Raw genomic sequence first — 21445 nt, forward strand, 5'->3', positions numbered from 1 at the left:
ACCACCTCGGGGGCTGTGGCAGAGTCACCTCCTTGCAGGACAGGGGTCTGAGTCCCAGGGATTTACTGGAGGGGCTTGTGCCCTTTCTGGCCACTGCTCTGAAGGGGCAAGCAGGACCCTTGGCTACCGGAGGATTTTTGCTAATGAGCCCACAGCATCTAGTTAAGACCATTTCTTTATCAAATGCTGTTGCTGGAAATATTTATAAACCATATTAGCCCACGTTAGTGAGTTAGTGAGTGTGGTAGGGGAACCATAGTGATGCAAGGTTCAGCTCCAGGTGTGTCATTCTAAGATCAGCGATGACGATGTGGCTGCAGGTGGCAACGGGCATAGGAGGGAAAAAAGGGCAAGAATAAAGCAGGAGGCTGCTGTGGAATATTTGTGTCCTCCCAAAATTCACATGCTGAAACCTGACAAAGACTTAGGAGTTACTAACACCTGCCCCTCACCTCCCTCGGGACTGTGGCCTGTTGTTTGCCCAGCAGCTCCAGGCCAGTGTCGGCCTGGCCAAAGGGCAAACTCCTCGGCCATCCAGAACCATCCCCCCCACAACTCCATTCTCCCCCTTCCGTGGCCACGGTGGCAGTGGGAAGGTGGCAGGGTCTCCCTCCCCTCGGACGGTCAGTTGCTTGGTACCCAGGCGGCCAGCCCTGCGTCCTCAGAGGTCCTCGGACGGTCAGTTGCTTGGTACCCAGGCGGCCAGCCCTGCGTCCTCAGGGGTTCTGGGTGCCGAGGCCCCACGGGCTACCGCAGGCCAGGCTGGCTTCCCTGGCCTCCGCCTCAGACGGAACGGCACTTTTTCCTTCGGGAATAACAACCCGAGCTGGATCTGCCTTCCCTGCGCTTCGCGTTTCCGTGGACTTCGCAACTGCTGCGGTTGCCTTCAGGGCTCTAACCAAGGATGCGACATGAAACAGCAGCCCGTGTCCACAGGGCTCACCGGACTCACCGCGCACGGGGCTGCTCACGGCAGCGAGTTAAAGCGATGCGCCACCAGGTGGGCACCTGTGCGTGTGGTGGGAAAGACGCCCCCTCCGCTTGCCCCCGCACACCGACAGCTGTGACCTGAATGCACCAGTTAGAGGTCACAGCTCAGGTGTCTGAGGGGTGGCAAAGGCCAAGGGCCAGTGAGGGACGTGGGACAGCGGGCAGGGTGCTTCCCTTACATCCCTCGAATCGCCTGTTCTTCAGCAGGAGTCACTTCCACTGTCTTCGAAGCGGGACAATGAAGAATGACACACGGAAAGAGAACAGGACCCCAATATCAGCAGTCGACTCGTGAATTACGTTGGACAGTCGTACAACTTCATCCAAGAGTTTCTAAACCCCTTCCCTACCACCCTTCTCGCGTGTTAACTTGTCTGAAGTCACCCGAATACTGGGGAACAGCTGCACGTTGATATTTTATGAAGTACTAAGTTCTGTGAAATTGCATATGTATAAGTCTCTGTTTTGCTGTTTCTTTTAATGAGTCCTTCCTTAAACAGTCCATGAAATACAGTCAGGAAAACAGGACACAGATTTTCAGTCTGACCAGAATATTAAACATCTCAAGGGGTTTCTCATGAATTTAAATTACTCAGAAAAGAATAGAGAACAATCTTGTTCACTGGAGTGAGGAGTGATGTGATCAGGCCACTGCGGGAGAGTAATTGCCTGACTCCTATTGGCTAAAGTGGAAAGGACACAGATAATTCCTAAGACAGTGATTTGCAAATATTCTGTTGTCATTTTACAATGACAGCTCTACAGATTTGGGATTAACCTCTATCCAAACTCAGAAAAACATTGTGTTTTTTTTTATATTGAGCCGTATGAGCTGTTTGTATATTTTGGAGATTAATCTCTTGTCAGTTGCTTCGTTTGCAAATATTTTCTCCCATTCTGAGCGTTGTCTTTTCATCTTGTTTATGGTTTCCTTTGCTGTGCAAAGCTTTTACATTTAATTAGAAGTACAATTTTTAAAAAATAACAGCAGTACATCACTGAAAAAAGGTGTGAAAGTGTTTAAGCTAGAGATACACACACATCCTTGTACATACCTACATGCACGTGGTCTTATTAGCAGCCCAACCTTCCTCCACACCTGGTCCTCAGATATCTAGATTTTGTTGGGCAAATACTTTTTAGCTACTCAGCGTGGGATAGAAGCTCCACAAGAGTCCTATTTAGGGATAAAAGGATGGTTGCTGAACTGCTGATAAGGGCAGTAGGTCCAGCTTGATGAAGAGGTCCTGGTTTTGTTGAGTGTGAGGTGCAAACTGAGGACTGGAGTGGAGTTGCCAGGGAAGAAGGGACATCTAAGCTACACAGGGAAAGAAGGAAGCAGAGAAAGGAGGAGAGGCAGTGGAACTCAGAGTACAGAGTCAGGGGAACAGAGACATTTAACAAGAACTTTGAAGGAGGCTGACTGTGTGGGGCTCGATCTACACCAGCATTTCTCTCATTCCGTGAAGCCTGTTGGTGACTCTACCCTTATGTCAAGTGCGTGTGTGCAGGAGGTCTCGTCCAGTGCTGCCAGAGGCCTGCAAGGAAAGAGTAGGATGCCCTGGGGGACACTGGGGCTGGGTGGGGCCCACGCTATTGCAAAAAGGGAAACGTAGATGCTTTAGGCAGCAGGGAAGGGGTTCAATAAACATCAGAAGCCATGGTGTTCCAGAGGAGAAGGAGAAGAAGCAATGATCTTTCACATCAGTGACGGAGGTCAGGCGTTATCCCCCCGTGCACCTTCGGAGAAAATGCGCCTTGTGCCAGCAGAGGACACTACCACGTGAAAAAGGAAAACGCCGGGAGGAAGAGACACAACCGTGTGCACACCACTGTCTGAATTCTCTTCTGACAGCACGTGGCAAGCTGTGATTCACGTGGAAGTGTTATTTTGAGTGGGTTTTCATAAGGATCTGAAGGGGATCAGAACATGCCACACCAAAATACACCACTTTGGCTTATTGATTATTTGGAGAAACAGCAGATGCAGGAGGGCTCTCTGCCCTCCCCCTTTCTGCCTAAAAGCAGGGCATAAATTTACCTCGAGAAGGATGCCCTCCTGCACCAAGCAGAGGACACCGCTCTCAGCGCCAGAGACCGGAGTCTGCAGAAACGGGTCTACAGGCAAACCTGCGAAACACCCTTATCTTCCACTAACCCGTGCATCCCCCAGTCATGGCTCCACAGGGCACTCTGCAGCCCAAGCCCCTCTTTCTTGTCACACCCCCACAACTTAGCATTCTTGGTTTAAAAAGGTAAGTAAGGTCTTGAGTCTATTGGTTTCTTCATGTTTTCATTTTCCTTTTGAAGACTCCCATGTTCACTTAAAATATTAAACAAGCTTTATGGTTCCCTCCGTATTGTATCTGTCAGTTCAGGTCTTCGGCCGCCCACAGATCCTCGGAGGGTAAAAGGAAGCTTTTTCCTCCTTACAGATCCTATTCCCGCTGCTTCTAAACACAATTCTGTTAAAATTCCTGGGGACTCTAATATTTTCCCAAATTGGACTTCATGACTTGGAGACCCTTATTATAAAACAACAGCCATGCAACCGTGCTGAAGAGCTGCTCAGCTGAGCGCAGATCGCACGTGGTGATGGGGTACATCCATGCTTCTCTATCAGGCCGCAGTATTCCGGGTGACTTAGTACATTTTGGTTGAGAACAATTGATTATTTTGCTACAATTCACAAGTTGATGAAGATATTGGAAAAAACATGAGAAAAAGAGTGCTAATTAGGGGGATTGGAATTGTGGGCTCCTGGATGGTTCTCATCAAACAGTAGGAAGAGAGAGAACGGGGGCTCTGCGGTCCCACCCTGTGCGGCAGCCCTCCGAGCTGGGCTGCGGCCCCGGGGCCACCAGCAGAGGGCGCGCCTCTACTGGCTTCTCCAAGGCCCGCGGGCCCAGGGTGCCGAGCGGTCGGTTTCGTGGACGCCTTGGGCCGGGTCTTGCGAGGGGCCTGGGGAGGCCGGCAGGAGGGCCGGGTCAAAGGCCCTGAGGACCAGCGAGGCCCTGTCTGTTTCAGCCACTGTTTCCAGGGTCAGTTTGCTATGTGGTTTCCCCAACCTATTCCTGGATTATGTGGAAGTGAACCTGTTTTCTAAGTAACTAACCAAGAAGTGTTGTTCAGCTTCTACGGCGTGTTTTTAGGACTTCGTAGTTGATGTTGGGAAGAGGAGACAGACACTGCACGGCGACCGTCCCAGCTGACGGGCACCAGGGCTGTGGCGGCTTCCTGAGCTGCCTGACTGGACAGGCACCACGGCCTGAGAACACACTGCAGTTTGTTTCTTTCAAGTCATCTTCAAAGTCAGTTGCTCTTGTTTCCCAGCGGTTCAAGCCCATGTCACAGTTTCCACTTTTCATCATTTCAATGTGCACCCTAGGTTCTGCCCACCCGGCCAGTGGACGCGAATTTCTCACAGGAGTTTGCTTTCTCTGCTGGGCACTTCTGACCCCCAGGCCGCACCACTGTTTCTGGAAGTTAGAAGTTATAGACCTTCAGCACCAGACACTCTATCCAGCGCCCACGTCTGCATTTCCAGAACATTCCCTCACATTCAGGACTCTGCTCGGCAACCAGAGGAGGGGCCTGCGTGCCCTCCGAGCCGGAGGAAAGGAGGCCGCCCTTGCAGAGACCTCCTTCTCCGTCTGGGATCCAGGGATCCAGGAGCCCCGAGGGCAGCCTTAGGTGGCCTTTCTGGGGCCTTTAGCTGATCTAGCAGCAAGCAAGAGGACGAAGCAAGCGAGTCGTGTATAACTAGACAAAATCGGCCCCCATCCGTCATTGAGAGTGAGAGCATGGCTGTGGTGATGTGGAGCTTTCCGGGGAGCTGGGGCCCTGAGGCCCTGGGGCCGAGATGGAGGGGTGCTCACACCCAGCCCCCCAAGTGCAGAGTCGGGCCCTGCAGGCCCCGGGGGCAGTGCCTCCTTGTCTTACCCGGGGTCAGTCTGGGCCCCAGAGCCCTGTGCAGCCCCCTCCCTCCCCAGTCCCCTCCCCTCTCTCCTCTTCCTCCCCTCCCCTGTCGCCGTCCCCGGTCATTACGGTCAATACGTTTATGGGGATTTAAAAGCATTCCAAAATTCTACATATTTAAACTAATTTGATGCACAGGGTAATATGGGACAAACACCTGAAAACACACCCGGTTCTTTATTTCTCAAGTTATCTTCAAAATAAGAGCTCCTGGATGGCCAGTTTTCACCCTGAGGGGCCTGTATGGGCTAACACCACTTGCCCGGCAGAGACTCCGTGGGCAGAGGCCAGAGAGGAGATGCCAAAGCCAGAGGAGGCTCCCAGCAAAGGAGAGCCGCTCCTTGACCCCATGGAGCAATTCAGCAGCTTTATGAGCTGTTGACTCTCTGGGAAGCGGCAGGTGGAAAAAGAACTACGTTCTCATGACCAAATAGCAACGTTTCCAGTTACAGAATCTTTTGTGCTTCTTTTGTTGAACTTTTAATAGTCTCTTTAGCGAATACAGGTAGCTGAGTAATTGTTTCAAAAGCTCAACAGGTAACACATTTCTTTTCTAGAAACAGGACATTTCTTGACAACCTTATCAGGTATAACAAATCTTTTTTTATTCCCTTGTGTTCTTCCAAGCTGCTTTTTGGATTTTGGAGTTGAGCGCCATGGAGACTCAAACGTCAAAAATATGTTGTCTAAATTCATTGCCTTTGGGTTTTTCAGGACTAAGCTGCAGAAACCCAGCTTCTAAAACTCAACTCTGGGAGTAACGTGGTCACTGGGGTGAGGGTCAGGCAAGACGGATACTGACTGCCAGCAGGAAGTGCTGGTGTTGGCCCTAAAGTGCCACGGTTACAAAGGAGGGACGCACACGAGCGCTTGTAAACCAGCATTCAGCTGCTACTCGGAGGGTTTTTCTATCAAATTTATCACTGAGCGCAAGACTCTTAACACAGTACTGTGCCCAGTTTGAGGCTTCCTGACAGGAAAGGGATGTGGACAGCCTGCAGGGGCTCTGGGATCCGCCGCCCCACAGCACACTGAATGCCAAGCATGCAGTCAAGAGCCAGGTTCTAGCGCAAGCTCGCTCTACGGGGGTTCAGAGAGGCTGAGTAATCTTCTCACGCCACTCAGAGAATCCTCTGAAGGGTCAAAACTCACATCCAGGTCTGTCTGACTCCAGGCCCGTGATTTTAAACACTGTTATTGGGGATTCCCTGGTGGCGCCCTGGTTAAGAATCCGCCTGCCAAGGCAGGGAACACGGGTTCAATCCCTGGCTGGGAAGATCCCACAGGCTGTGGAGCAACTAAGCCTGTGCGCCACAACTACTGAGCCCGTGAGCCACAACTACTGAGCCCGTGAGCAACAACTACTGAAGCCCGCGTGCCTAGAACCTGTGCTCTGAATCAAGAGAAGCCACCGCAATGAGAAGCCCGCGCACCGCAACGAAGAGTAGTCCCCGCTCACCCCCACTTTGTCGTGCACAGCAAAGAAGACCCAATGCAGCCAAAAATAAATTAAATAAATAATAAACACTCTTTCAAACAAACAAACAAACAAAAACACCGTCATTGAAGGACCTCCCTGTCAGGAGCAGGGAGGAACCTGGGTGATTCCACATAGACGTGGACACCTGAGAGGAGACGGGCCCTTGACCTCCAGGGGTGCCGTCAGGGTTTGAGCAGGAAGGAGTGACGTAAGCTGCTGGTTCCCCCCTTTTGCTTTAGTAGAGAATTCAGCCTAAACTAAACCTGCAGCACGAGTTCAGTATAGCCTAGGGCACTAGGTGTTGTGATGCTGCCGAGGGTCCAGCTCCGCGAAGTGGGGACCGCGTCAGTCCTTCTTGTCTTGAACCCCAGGCCTGCCCCAGGGCCTGGCACATGCACAGTGTTTGTTGATAAATGAATGAGTCTTTTCATCTTTTTAATTTTATTTTTGAGGCCTTAACTACAGGATAGATGTTCGTGGTTGTGGAAAGCACGATCTTACCTGGGCGTGCAGAGGAAGGAAGCAGATTCTGAGAGCCTCTCAGCAGTGCTTAGTCGCTCTATCCAAGACCTACTGATTCCTTTTACATCTTACGTTGTGCATTTTGGGGTCAGGGTGTACTTTCATCACACTGAGGAGTTTTAATCTGATTTATTTAGATATTTGTTAAAGTAATAATCACAGATTTTTAAGGCAAATTACACAAATACACCTGAGAATTATAAGCAAATCCACAACAGCACAAAATATGGTAACAAAGTACGAATTAATAACTAGAAAACAATCCAATTCAAAAGCCCTTAACTCCCAATATTACTCTGCATAATTTGTTTCCAGCTATCAGCCTAAGAAGCACAAAAAATAGTTTTGCTGCATCATCTGGTCAAATACATCCTGTGAACACACGGTTTCGGAGTGCTGACTCACGTGCATTTAAGCTGTCCTCGTGTGATAATCGAGGGGGCCTGCCCTGGCCGAGGTCAGCGCCGGCACTCTGAGGACCAGGCTGGCCACGATGGCCTTGCCATCTTCCCATCACCACTTCTCACACGTCGTCTTCTTTTTTTTTTTTAGTGAGATAATTTATCTTTATTGCCTAAACTGCGGAACATTCTCTACACGGCAATAAAGGAGAAATGGGCCAGGAACAGGACATGCAGGGAAACCAAACCTGGGAATTTATTTAGCAGCAGTTGAAGAGGTTAAGGTCCCAAGCTGATGAGATTGCAACCTTGAAACAGCGGACAGTCTCTCAGTTAAATAAGGGGAGGCAACAGGACAATGAGAAGGACAGAGGAATCCCTGAGAACCAGATGGCTTCAGGCTTCAAACAGAGGAGAGCCTGAGCTCTAGCTTCTCATTAGGAAGCCCCTGCTGCGGGACAGGCCTCAGGCCCTTCCCCGAGCCTCCCCCACCTAGGCTAGGACTTCCTTCAAGGCGGCCCCCAGCTCTGGGAAGGAATACTGGCAGCCAGCGTCCGCCTGGGGACCGCCTTCTGGCCCTCCAGCAGCGTGACGGCACGTTCTCGCCCAAAGCCAGCTTGTGCCGCTGTGCTGGGGAGAGGGATGAACGGGCGGCCCAGGGCTGCGCCCAAGGCCCGGGCAAGCTCAGCGCTGGTAGTGGAGGAGGCTGGAGCCACTCGGTCAGGACCCCTTGCACGTGGCTTGCTTCAAGGGCGTGGGCTAGGATTCCTGCCAAGTCTCTGATGTGGATCCAGGGGAAGAACTGGTGGCCCGAGCCGATGGGAGCCCCCAGGCCCAGGAGGAAGGGCAGCAGCATGTGACCGATGGCGCGGCCTCCACGGCCCAGCACAACCCCTAGAGCAGCAGGAAGGACGGTACAGGAGGGCCCCTCAGCCTCCAGGCGGCCCCACCGCTCCTCCCTGCTCCTGCTTCCTCGCCTGTCCTGCGTGCTGCTTCGCTCTGTCACACGTCTTCTTTTCCAGCGCTGTGCTCCAAGCCCGCCCCTGCACTTCGCTTCTCAGGTCCAGGATTTGTCTTCGCTAAATTTCAGTTTCAGTTCCTGTTGGATCAAAAATACATGTTGGAAACAAATTTTACTTTCCTTAGGTAAGGACAGTAAAATACCAATTTACTAGAATGCATGGGAAGTGGAGTATATAATTAAACTCATTCACAATTCTACTTTATTTAGAATTCATCATATCCGTTTAAAAAACAACAGTCTTGTGGAGACATAACTCTACAACATAAAATTCATCCTTTCAAAGTGTGTACTTCGGTGGTTTGGGTGTATTCAACGCTGTGCAGTCATCTCCGAATCCAGTTTTAGAAGGCCTGAGTCACCCCTGCAAACCCGCTGTGGCTGATGGCTGTCCTCCGCAGCTCTTGGCAACCACCAATCTACTTTGTGTCGCTGTGGATAGGCCTATCCTGGACGTTTCATGAAAAGGGAATCATACGCTACGTGGCTGTTTGTATCTGGCCTATTTCACTGAGCACAACGTCTTCGATGTCCGGCTACAATGCGGCACGTATAGAACGTTATTCCTTTTCATGCTTGCATAATATTCCAGTGTATGGTTATATCACATTCTGTTTATTTGTTCATCAGTTGATGGAACACTCTTGTACAAGTTCTTGTGAGGACATGTGTTTTCGGTTCCCTTGGGTGTATACCAAGGAGTGGAAGTGTTAGCTTCCATGGTAACTTTATGTTTCACTTTTTGAGGAAAAGCCAGAGCATTTTCCAAAGTGGCTATTTCACATCCCCACGGGCAGAAGAAGAGCGTCCTGTTGCCACATCCTGGCCCCACATCCCACGTCCCCAACACTCATCCTCTATCTTGATTCTAGTCAGCTGCTGGGTGTGAAGGGAGGTCTCATTGTGGATTTGATTTGCATTTCCCTAACAACAGAGAGCATCTTCTCATGGGCTCATTGGCCATTTGTACATCTTCTCTGGAGAAATATCTATTTAAATAATCAGATCATCTTTTGCTATTTCAATTTCATTGTTGAAAATCTTTCTAAAATGGGTCAAAGTACTTTTACACGAGATTGGTGCTTCCACGATTGCACTTTGAACCTGTTGGCTTGTTGGTGTTGGATGTTTTGCTGGGCCTTTAGGACGTCAGCCAAACCCCAGAGTCTTTATTTTTGCTTTTATTTCCCTGAAAGGTTGTGCTGGGAACTGCCTGTGGATAGAGTCTGGGGTAATGGGACCTAGCTGTCCAGGGCTCTCAGGGAAAGGGTATGGACTCATCAGGACCTGGAAGAGGGGAGAATGAAGGCTCCCTGCTGTGTCCTGCCCTGGAGAGTGTCCGCTTACCCTGACCTTCCACAGCGTGTGTGTCAGGGGGACTACATAGCACAGATCAGTGTTTCACATGCAATGCTAGGAGTTGAATTCTTACAGTTTTATTTATTTGAACAACATAGTTAAGATATAATCAGGCAAACAGCCCATCAAGGGACGGCCTATGTGATCACAGAATATTCTCAAAACTTATATATAGCTCGAGGGGTAGGTTGGAAAGCCACCTCAGTAAACATACTGATGGACTCCCACGGCTTAAAATAAGCCACGTTAGTTTTCTCCATTATCTTAAATGGCTAAAACCTGTAGATAGAACCTATTGGATTCTCTTTCAGTTTTAACTATAAGCCTAAAATAACAAACCCCTGTTGGATGCTGAATGCTTGGTAAGTAGCAGGCTCTCAAAAAACACATTAAATGATAATACAAGATATTTCATAATTAAATTCAGTTACCTATGGAAAAACGTCACCCTGTTCCTCATGCAATATTCTCAAGTAAGAATCGAAATAACCTTAATGGCGTCCCTGGTCGTTCATCATCCATTGATTTCCAACACACACACACGATACACACACACACATACACACACACACACAACATATACACATACACACAGCACACACACAACATATACACACACACACGATACATACACACACACGATACACACACACACACATACTGTACACACACACACACAACATATACACATACACACGGCACACACACAACATATACACACACACGATACACACACACACGATACGCACACACACGATACACACACACACACACCGTACACACACACACACACAACATATACACATACACACGGCACACACACAACATATACACATACATACACATCACACACACACATATACACACACATACCATACACACACACACCATACACACACATACATACACACACTGTACACACACCATACACACACACATACCATACACACCAAGATTATAAAATCCTTGAGGTGGGCAAATATCTTAAAGTACCACTTGCCCACCATGTGCTCTTTTTTTTCTTTTTTTGTGGTATGCGGGCCTCTCACTGTCGTGGCCTCTCCCGTTGCGGAGCACAGGCTCCGGACGCGCAGGCTCAGCGGCCATGGCTCACGGGCCCAGCCGCTCCGCGGCACGTGGGATCTTCCCGGACCAGGGCATGAACCCGCGTGCCCTGCATCGGCAGGCGGACTCTCAACCACTGCGCCGCCAGGGAAGCCCCCCACCATGTGTTCTTAATAAAGGATTTTAGATAAACAAAATTTAGGGTTTGCATAAATGTTAAAGGCTCTGTCTTTACTTTTTTTTAACTTTTTGACCTCCTTCACTCATGTCTCCCACCACCCACCCCCGCCTCTGGCAACCACCAATCTGTTCTCTGTATCTATGAGCTTGTTGTTATTATCATTACTATTAGACTTGACATATAAGAGAGAGCATACAGTATTTGTTTTTCTCTGTCTGACTTCTTTCACTCAGCATAATGCCCTAGAGATCCATCCATGTTGTCACAGATGGCAAGATTTAATCCTTTTTGATGGCTGAATGATATCTATATGTATAACTATGTATCTCACAATTTCTTTATCCATTCGTCCATTGACGGGCACTTGGGTTGCTTCCATATCTCGGCTGTTGTAAATAGTGCTGCTGTGAACAGGGCGAGTGCATATACCTTTCAAGTTAGTGAGTTTTTTGGTTAGTGTTTTTATTCTGTGTGGCAGATGCATACAGTAAAGGAAGAAAGAAATAATATTTCATTATTTCATTGCTTGCCAAGTAAATGCCAGGCACTTTTGTAGTCAGTCTTGCAAATGTTTAACCCTGACGTGAGTTCTGGGAGAGGGTTCATATTCTCTCTTACAAATGAGCCATGGAGGCTCACGGGGGCCGGGCGAGCTTGGGGTCAGCCTCACATACACTGTGTCTCCACCAAGCCCCCTGCACTGGTTACAAAAACACTGAACCATTGCTCTTCGAGGTCACTTGTGTTTGTTCTGTTTTTGCTTCCTTCTCACATATGTGGGTTATTTGGGGTTGGGGTGCTGGCCTAGAATAATACACAACTCCAGTAACTGAGGGCTCCAGCTGTTCCAGGATGGCTAATGGGATTTATTGGTTGATCTTACAGAAACCTTATCCTCCCTCAGTGAAAAGTTATCCATCAGTTAAGTAATTTATAAGTTTAGAGCTAGGGATAAATGAGGATGATTTGAGGGGGGAGAAAGGAGGATGAAAAGTTGAAATCCTTCCTTCAAAATATTTGAGATATTTTGCAAGTAAACATTTAAACTAGCAAAAAAAAAAAAAAGAAAGAAAGATTGAAGAGACATCTAGACGAGCTGGCGGTTCAGCCCTTCGGCAACTTAAGGAATGTCCAGTGTTTCCTTGGAGACGCTGCTCTGGAGGAGAAGGAATCAGGGCTCTAGCGGGGAAGGGCCATTTTCTCTGCCAAGTCAATGAAACCCATATTTTCTGGAATTTTAAACATAAACTGCAGCATATCCTGTCTGTGCCAGACCAGCAGAGGCCCCAGACCCAGCTGACTGGACACTGGGTAGGTGACATCCGGTCAAGGGTGGCTACTGCGATTTCTTTGGACCATCTTCCAACCTTCTGGTCCTAGAAACCAGAGTTCTTTCCTCCCTAAACCTGCAGTTTTCAAATAGCTTGGTTTTGCCCTGCTACCCCTGCTCCCACCTGAATGCTCACCAGATCCCTGTGTTTCCAAGGATGGAAGGCAGGGGCTTGTCAAGGCAAAGTTCAGGTACACAGTTCAGAGCAAGTCCTGCTAGTTCAAGGCCGGGAAGGGGTCTCTCACTGAGGAAATCCATAGCTGGGTGTCTGTCCCTCTGCCCTGTGCCTGTCACCACCCTCGTCCAGCACACAGAAGCTGAGGCCCTGGAAACTTCCAACAGGGCATGAAGGCCACTCGTGAGAGAGCTGTCTTTGGAGTTTGATTCTGACACTCAGACCACAATTTCGACTGGGGATCCAGAGGCAATGAGCTGGGAGTTGTTTCCTTATGCTTTCCCTGTCTGTTTTTCCATGAAGAAGGAAAGCACGGAGTGGTGATAACCTGGCCAGGAGGCCCAGCCCTGGGAAACCTGCCTGCCCCACTCCCTAGGGTCTGGTCTTTGTCAGAGCTGTGAATGCTTCTCCCCGAAGGCCCCTGTCCTAGTCCCCCGGCAGCTCCTGGCCCTACACTTAAACACTTAGCAGAGCTGGTGACCCTTCAAATAAAGTGCAGGAAACCCTATTACTAGGAGCTTCTGTTTTCCCTTTTCTTTGTTTTACTTTATCTTAACATCTCCCTTTACTCTTGGGCTTTATCCGTTTCCTGTTTTGTAAAAGGGGGATTTCAAGAGAGTCAAAGTAAATAAATGAAGGATGGATTTGAAGCACAGATTCCAAGCATTTTCTTGACATTTGCTAAAGAAAACAATAAATGGGGAAAAAAAGTAAGGAAACAAAAATAAGCAAAAAACTAGAAATGAGAGCAAACATGATATGATACTTAGGTCAATAAATATAAATGGATACAACTGGGGAAAAAGGCCTCTCAGACTAGATTATGAAACAAAATTACAGTGTTCTGCTTAGAAGACACAAACCGGAAATAAAAAGACAGAAATATTAAAAATAAAGTTATGTCAAAAAACAAATCAGACAGATATAAACCAAAGGAGGACTTCAGAGGAATAAACACATGAGATCTCAATAGAAAAGGGCCCTAGGACCCAGAGAAGTCAGTGAGGAGACCCCATGTGATGGGCACATTCCTCCTTCTATCAGGGAGGACCTGGGAGAAGCCTTTTGTGCTGCTGGGCGTGTGAGCCACTGTAAACCTCTGGAAAGCAGTTTGTATCAAGTGTAAAGAATAGGAAAAGCTTTTGATATTACAAACTGGTGTTTTTTAAGCAATAAATTTGGGGAAAATGAACTCATATCTCAGACTTACACAACGTACAAAAATTCCATATTTATGAAATTCTATATTAATTAAAGATTTAAAGTGAATCAAGAAAACTGTGAGAGAATTAAGGGAAAATATAAGAGAATATTTTTCTAATATTAGCTTGAGAGCCCTTCCTCTGTATGTCACAAGAACCAGATGCCATGAGGGAAAATAGTGACAGATTTGACGACCTAAAAATAAACTAGGTGAAATGATAAACAATAACGTGGGGAAAAGATTTGTGACATTGATAATAGGAAAAAGTAAATACTAACAATACACACTAAAAACTAAAATAGACACACCAGTAGGAAATTGATCAAAGGTATGAACAGATAGTTAATCCACAGAAGAAATCGGAAGGAAAGAGTGTGAGGAAACGGATTTCAGGTGAAGCCATTGCACGGGGATGTGCAAATCACTGGACCCTTTTCGAGGGCAGTGTGGTAGCGTCGGAAAATTACATGCGCACCTCTGGAGGGAACAGTTTCGCTTCTAGGAATATAAGTTGCAGAAATAATGTGTAAAGGTCCCTACGGGCTAGGGTGATTGTCATAGTTTCATGAGGAATAGTGAAAAACTGGAAACAACCTAAATTTCTATAGTTAGGGGGCTGATTACACAAATTAGGGCACATCTGAGAACAAATACTCTGTAACTGCTGAAAAGGAATGGAAAAGATCTTTATATACTGACACGAAACTCTTTCCATGACACGTGATTGAATGAAATGAGCAACTTACAGAAAACTGTGTAGAATGTGATCCCATTTTTGTTTAAACAAGCGAATCTATGTAAGGAGAAAAGTCAGAGCTCACAGACAAGTTGTTGGCAGTGATCACTTCCAGGGGGTCCAGACCAAGAGAAGCGCGCCTCTTACGCACTCTGTACTGTTTTATATTTTATTTTTTACAATAAACAAATATTAGTTTTATAATTAAAAATAAAGATTTGTGGGCTTCCCTGGTGGCGCAGTGGTTGAGAGTCTGCCTGTCGATGCAGGGGACACGGGTTCATGCCCCGGTCCAGGAAGATCCCACATGCCGCGGAGCTTCTAGGCCCATGAGCCATGGCCGCTGAGCCTGCGCGTCCGGAGGCTGTGCTCTGCAACGGGAGAGGCCACAGCAGTGAGAGGCCCGCATACCGCAAAAAAATTTAAAAAAATTAAAAAAAATAAAGATTTGTAACGAATTGTTCAAATTTTCAATGTAATTTGCAAACTAGATCTTCTGAAGCCGTAGCACCTTGTTTTATTGTACTCCACAGACACTGCGTTTTTTTACAAATTGAAGGTTTGGGGCAACTCTGCAGCAAGCAAGTCCATTGGCTCCATTTTTCCAACAGCATTTGCTCACTTTGTGTCTCTGTGTCACATTTTGGTAATTCTCGCAATACTTCCAACTTTGTCGTTATTATCATACCTGTTAGGTGATCTCTGGTGTTACTACTATGACTCACTGAATGCTTAGATGGTGGTTAGCATTTTCTAGCAATAAAGTGTTTTTTTTTATTAAGGAATGTACTTTTTAAAGACATGATGCTACTGCACACTTAATAGACTACAGTATAGTGGAAACATAACTTTTAGATGTGCTGGGAAACCAAAACATTGGGTCCGTCTCGGGGTGAGGGTTGGGCACCGAGCGATTATTCAAACTTTGATGTCTCTGCATTGTTGCCTGTGATGGACTAGATTTCAAGGGAAAGCAAGTCCCTGAAACATAATGGCTAATATGCATACAGACTGGGGCCGTGGTGAGTGAAGATGTTCCAGCTCTTCAGTCTGACTCATCGGGACAGTCATAAACAGGATAATTAATGACAAAATGAAAGTATCTTTTTTTTCATTCGGAATTATTGTTTTTCCAGCAACAAGGACAAGATGAAGAGGGAGAGTTTAGAGTTTAAATTATCTGCTACACATGTTCAGATTATTTTCTTTGCCTTTCTGGACACAGTGTGTGACTGCCATTTCAGGATTATCACATAATTTCCCACTGAGGTTTATCTATCCTACTCAGAAAGGTTTTCACCAAATCTTTCTGCTACGACCTATAATCAATCAGCTGAGCTCATTTTTATCTCCTTAAATCTTTTTCGGTGAGGAAATAGCGGGTGAATTCATGAGTTGAGTCATTGTTCCGTGTCTTCTGTTATTAGGACATGACCACTCGGCACACGCTCGCTGACAATAGAATAAAATGCCCTAAAATAGCAAAGAATCAGTAAGTCCGTATGTTTGATGAATCTGATGAAGGGAATGGAAGTCTCAAACAACTATGGGTTGGAAAGAAAAAGGAATGTGCAGCACCTTCTCGGGCGGCGGGTCTGCCCCTCCTAGGGTGCCTGGCGACAGTGTCCTGGCTCTGAGCTCGACAGGATGGCCCTGAGTTTGTGATCCTTTCCAGAATGGTTTTGTTTTCTCTCTGCACTCTACGAAGCTCTTGTTCTCCTTTCTGCCTGTTTAGACTCCAAAGAACAGCGTTGACGTTGAAACATGCAGAGGGTTATAGCCTGCGACAGAGTCCTCATTTCAAGAGAATGAGCTGAATGCCATCTGGGCAGGAAGGGTTCCCAGAGCGGGAGTGTCCCCCTCGTTCCTTTGTTTCACAAACATTTGGAAGCCCACCCCTCTCTAGGTGCCTGGTTGGGAGGTGCTGGGCTTTGGAGATGAACAAACGCAGCCCTGAACTCGGGGACCTTGTGGCCCCGTTGGGGAGGTGTGTGTAGAGGAGACCATGCAGACGGTGGTGCTGATGCACTGGGGGCCGAGGCGGGGGACACTCAGAGCCTCCTGAGGGCAGTGGGAGGAGGCGGTGACCAGGGCAAGCGATGCTGGGACAGAGCCTGAAGGCAGAGCAGTTGTCACAGGCCGGACGGAGAGGAAGGATGTTTCAGGTGGCCTGGCGTGTCTGGAGAGGTGAGCGGGAGGTCCACAGAGGCAGGACTTGGGGTGTATGCAGCTCAAGGAGTTCTGACTTGTCCTGAAGGCAGTGGCGAGACGTCAATGGTTTTAAATCACACTCACACGTGCGTAAGAAAGATGGCTGGAGAGAGGGCGGAGGAGGAACCAGAGTGACACTGGAGGGGCACCGACTGGGAGCCCACTGCTGCAGTCCAGGTGAGAATACGAGGGCCAGAGTCAGGTGGCTGCATCCTGCTGCGGGGTGGGGGTGCTGCCCGAGAGGAGGAACCAGGAACAGCTGGCCCTGGCTGGCTGGGGGAAGGCCGAGGAAAGGGGGTTAGGGCTGCACAGGTCCTGGGACAGGGTGACCGGCTGAACACGGGGAGAGTTGCTGACATAGGGAGTGACAGTGGGGTGCTACGCGCACCACCGTCAGAACGTTTACTGAGTACCATCCTAAATACTTCAGACACACCGCTCCATTGACGACAGATGCCATCCACTGCTGTATGTACCACCAGAAAGAAAATTGCGGCCAGCGAAACCATGCCGTGCTCTGTAAGACGTATTCCGTCTCCAGAGCTGTTACAGAGTGTGTGTGTGCGCGCGCGTGTGTGTGTGTGTGTGCGCGCGTGTGTGTGTAGGGGGCGCGAGTGTGTCTTAGAATCTGTGAAATGGGATGATCTCACTCAACCCTTAGAAGCAGGCACTGTCGTTAGCCCTGCTGAGGTGGAAGACGTGTCCGGGGTCACAGAGCGAATCGGTGGTGGAGTTGCAGCGCATGCCCCCCTGGGTGTGAGTCGTGTGGAACGTCGAGATGGAGTCACCTGTTCAGCTGAAGCTGTGGGTGTGAAAGGATGGGCAGCTTGGAGTGGCACTGACGTGGAGGCAGAAAGGGCACCGCTGCGTGGGGAGGTTAGGGAGACCGGAGGGCAAACCAGGGCAGACGAAGATGATGAGGCAGAAAGGAGCTGTAAGACGGGAGAAAGAGCTGGAGCTAGCAGGGAGAGGGCACTGATGTTAAACTGACATTTTTGTAGGTCAAACACAATGAAAAATCAGCAATTTCATTCAACACACACAGAGTAGAGCTGAAAAGAGTCTGCATGAAAATTCGTGCATAAAGACGTCCGTTTCCACATCACTTATGACAGTGGAAATTCTCAGTTAATCTAGTGGCCTAATAAGAAGGAACTGATCGAGCAAATAAATGATGCCATTGTATTAGAACATGTGACAAACCCTCTAAATAATGTTCAAGAAAACATTTTAGAGGCTACAGGCTATAAAAGGATCGAGCACTTCTGAAAAAAGCCGCCTTCATTACAATAATCCGTCACGGTCACCACGTTAAAGGACTGTGATGGAGCCAGTGAGCACATTCTGGGGTGTGTAGGGTGCAGGGCACAGAGGTTATTTACCTTGGAAAGACGGGCTTTTAGGATTCGCGACTGTCTCTAAGCATTTGCAGGGTGATTTGAAAGACTGTGGCGGCCTGCCGTCCTCCATGTCCACAGAGAACTCTGCTTTGGGTACAAACTCGGGGCTCTTAGAAGGCAGCAGCACCTGGCTGGGGGTGTGACCAGCAGAAGCAGAGGATGCAGGACACAGGAGGACATGACCCTCCACGCTCTTCCCAGATCCTGGGCCCAGGGGTCTGCCAGCAGAAAAACGAAACCCTATCCTGGAAAACCTCCTGGAAATGGAACTTTTGAGAACCGCCTGGCACAGGCCCTGGGGCACGGCCACTCCTCCAGGAAGCTGTGCTCCCCCACCTGCTAGCTGCCGCCCCGCCGCGTTCTGTGGCCGCTGGGCCTCAGTTTCCTCATCTGTAAACTGGGAATGCAGTGGTCTCTCCGTCTCTGGGTCACTGTGAGGATTAAAGAGTCCCGGCTTTAACAGGCTCGTAAGGGTCCATGTGGACCGGCAACCCCTGGCCACAAGACCTATTGCTCGGGTCCCGGTTCTGCCGTAGGTGGGGAAACAGCCCGGGTCCGGGTAAGACCTCGATTCACAGACAGGGTGCAGGTCTCTCTGGAGAGGGCAGAGGCGCCTGGCTCTGGCTCGTGGGCAGAACCTGCTCGCCCTGCACCCAGGCTCCGTGCCCACCCGGCTCTGGTGCTGCCTGTGGATGGGGGCCCCTGATCTCCCGTGCACGCAGGCGTCTCTGCCACAGGTCTGCACCCCAGTCCTCATGCCGCAGGAGCCCCTCCACAGCAGCAGACGGTTGTCCCTGTCGATGGCGGGCAGCCGGCCCTCCTCCAGCTGTGCAGACCCACGGGGGCTGTGCCCGGGCCACCCTGTGCACAGGTCTATCTGGAGGATCCCTTCGACCCCACCGTTCCCGGGCCTTAGGCCGCCTCCTCACGCGCCAGCCAGCGCTGCCGCAGCAGCTTCCTGTGTGACGCCGTGGGTTCCTGTGTTTCGGAACTGGGACCCATTAGGATGGGGCCAAACTCCACATGCTCGGAGTGGAAGTAACGGTGAGGATGACGTGATTCTTCGTGAAATTAGGTCATCCTCAAAAACTCTGAGCTGTGTCAGTGAAACATAAAGGAAATCACTTTGTATTTTAAGAGAGAGATTTTACACTGTCCGGAAGAAGAGATTTGAGGCCAGAGGAACCAAATGCCCTCTTGCTCTAGGGTTTAAACTGATTGATCTGTTGGTATCCTTCTCTTTTGTTCTGCCCAGTTAGGCGGGCACCCGGCGGCACATGAAGAACACACAGCATTCTGCTTCTGGAGGCTTGACCACCAGTACAACCACGTGATTCCTGCTCTCATCAGATGGCTTACACGTCAAGAAATAAATATTCGGAGGTGGGCACAGAATGGTCTGGTTTAACGGAACGACGCTGATTAATTACTCGAGATCTGCACTGAATACCTTGCCACGCCTCCTGTTCCCGGCTTCCTGCCAGGTCAGCAGGGAGACTAGAGAAGATTTCTGGTGCAGTTACCACCACTCCTTTCCAGATGAGACAGGCTTAACTGGTTACTTAGAGGTATTTTATTTTTGATACGTGACTTGTTTCTTCCTTACGAGAAACCTGCCTTTTCCATTTTCCTGGGTTTTAAGCTGACGTCTTCGATGTTGTGTTAGTTATACCCGTAACAGTAACTGGAGCAGAACCGAAAGTTACCTTGACTTCCCGAGTTTCAGGCGGAGGTGGCTAAGGGTCCGCGGGGCGCAGGTGGCTAAGGGTCCGCGGGGCGCAGGGGTCCACCAGCGGCCGGGCCTCCTGCACCTGTGCCGAGCAGGCAGTGTGACCCAGGCACACTCTTACCAGGCAATTAACCTAGCTTTGATCGGGCAGCTCCTTGGCGGCAGGCACTGGGAACGTGTATAGATCGTCATTCACGGCACCGGAGCTTTCAAGTTGGCCTGGGCAGAAAGTTCTGAATGAGGCTCAGGCCTTGATTCAGAGCCTGAGCAGCCCCTGGAGGCAGCCGGGCAGCCCTCGGGAACGAGCCTACGTGGTCATTTTCAAGTAGAGAATCAGGTGCATGTGGAGGGCAGCTGACCTTCTGCTCTGCACTCTGCGGCAAAGCGCTTTGAGACAGTGCATCATGTCCCTGAACCCACCTGACTCCAATTTCTGAGCCTCTGGCAGTGTTTTCAGAATGAGAACCTTAGCCATTGATTAAGTGCAAAACGATCCATGCAGGCTTCCCATCAGAAAGTGTACAAACAAGGGAAGAATTTATACTGTAAAATGTGGTGGACTAAACGCACAAGGGCTGTAGGTATTACCGCTTCCAACAAGAAGGCACCCCCACATTCTAGACACGAGCTCCCAAATCACCGGCTGACCTGGAAGCGGCAGCTCCCCCCGCGTCTGTCCAACGTGCCGGCTGAGCACCAGGCAGCCGGGACCCGAACCCACAGAGCCGCGCGGCGACGGAGCAGGCACGTGCGCAGAGAGCCAGGAGACGGCCAGAGGGTTTGGCTACCGTGCTCAGGAAGCAGCACTTGTGTCCTGAAGTAAGGGGGCCCCTGGAGAGCAGAGGCAAGGGAGAGGTCCTCTGCCACTGCTGCGGAGCGGGACACGGCCTCACGCGCGCGGTCACCATGGGGACCAGGGGAGTGACCCAGGCTTGGCGCGAGCCTGCTGGGGGGGGGGGGGGGGGGGGGGGAGGGGCGGAGACGGCCCCAGGCTTACGTTAAGGAAACATCAATAGCAATTTCTGTTTTGTTATTTATTGTTTATCTTTGGCATGAATGGGTGTTGAGGTTCCGAGGCTGAGGCCCTGCTGAGACGCGGGGTTGGGGGAGGGGTCTGAATCTGCAGGTGCTGTGGGCGCAGCCCTCCTACAAGCTGCACCAAAGTCCCTTCCATCCCCAGGGGTTCTTGGCCAAGCAGGGAGGAGCTCCTCTGAAGAGCCGACCCCACGCTGATACGGAAGAAGAACCGGGGAGATATCAGGTGGTGAACCCTTCCCCACCGACAGCTCTCTGCTGAGCACACACGACATGCTCTGGGCGACAGGACCAGGCCACCGCCCTCCCAGACTGGGGGACACAAACGAGAACCGAGCGAACGCTTTCCATCCGCTACGCAGCGACGCGAAGCAGGAGAACAAGATGCAGAGTGAGAGGCTGCGCGCCCATCCTTGTTCTCAGAGAGCTGGCGGGGAGGCTGCAGAACCGGAGGTCGCAGGAAGGGCAGCGAGCCCAGGACGTGGCCAGGAGGCTCCACGGGGCTCCCATGGGGACACGGGTGCAGGGCCACGTGAGGGGGCCCTGGGCCAGCCTTGCACCCAGGCGCGCAGCACCCCGGGAGGAGCGGGAATCTTGGGTTCACTCCTGGGGGCCCCCCCAGATCATC

Source organism: Aethalodelphis obliquidens, unplaced genomic scaffold (genome assembly GCF_003676395.1).
Source record: "Aethalodelphis obliquidens isolate GAN/ISIS:26980383/991018 unplaced genomic scaffold, ASM367639v1 scaffold15, whole genome shotgun sequence".
Lineage (NCBI taxonomy): Eukaryota > Metazoa > Chordata > Mammalia > Artiodactyla > Delphinidae > Aethalodelphis > Aethalodelphis obliquidens.